Here is a 1,092-nt window from a genome sequence, read left to right as displayed (position 1 = left end):
CACAAATTTACAGCAGAAATATAAAAACAAAACACAGAGAAGTGTCAGGTGTCATGCTCAGCTCTGACTAGAAGGCCAGAGAGAAAAAGTGTGTCTTCAGTGAAGATTTCAACTTAAGATATATAAAGAATCGTAGCTCATCAGATTCACAGATGTGAGAAATATATAGTAGTAACAGTCTTAGCAGTACAATTAAATATAAAAACAGAGAGAGACCCCCAACAGTACATGCAGGCGCAGAGCATTATATTATAGCCAGGTATTGATCAGTATATAATGTAACCAAACTTTCCACATCTTCATGTAGTTTGTCTTTAATTAATTTATACATTTAGTAGATGACAGACTCATAGCAGCAACACTCATTAAATATATGGCATATGTTGTCGTTGTTCTAACCCTAATTGTTTCTCGTGGGTTAAGGTTAATATCAGTTAATTCAGTATTATGATTATATTAAAGATTTGTTTTTCAGGTGAGGTATAGCACCTCCTCTAATTTACATTTCAGTAAAGCTTCAAATAGTTTTTCTACAGAACTGTGTTAGTTCACATCGTGTTTGCTGTATATAAAGTATATTAACATGAGTTCAGGTTGTCTGTGTTTGATCTTTACTGCATCGATGGTTAAAGGATGGGTAGGTAATTCACTTCAGAAACACTTGTTGTTATATCCCATGGAATGCTCTTAACATCCCGATAGCAATGAATATATTAAATGCTTTGACAATAAATCCATAAAAAAATGTCATCTGTGGAAGCCGCGGCGCTGTAAAAAGCACGACCAATCATCTGAGCCGGCCCGGCTAAAATAACTGGATGGCCTACCTGCCTGTCAGCCTTCCATCTGTGCACAAACTTATCTCGTGCCCTCATTGGTCATGTGCGCGTTCGTGTGTGTTGGAGGAGGGGCTCTGTAAGGAAGTGGCAGATTTCTTCCGGCTGTGTATTTTCAAATTCTAGCGCACTGGAGCTGGTTTCTCCAAAATTACCTACCCCACCTTTAAGTTGGCCCAGAAGGTAAAATCATTAAGAAGTTGACACTATTAAGTTGTTTGACGGAAAGGTTCTTACAATAGGGGAGCTGAAAATG

The sequence above is a fragment of the Notothenia coriiceps genome, unplaced genomic scaffold (genome assembly GCF_000735185.1).
Source record: "Notothenia coriiceps isolate Sejong01 unplaced genomic scaffold, NC01 NC01_scaffold00010591, whole genome shotgun sequence".
NCBI lineage: Eukaryota > Metazoa > Chordata > Actinopteri > Perciformes > Nototheniidae > Notothenia > Notothenia coriiceps.
Note: the sequence above shows the minus strand (reverse complement) of the source record.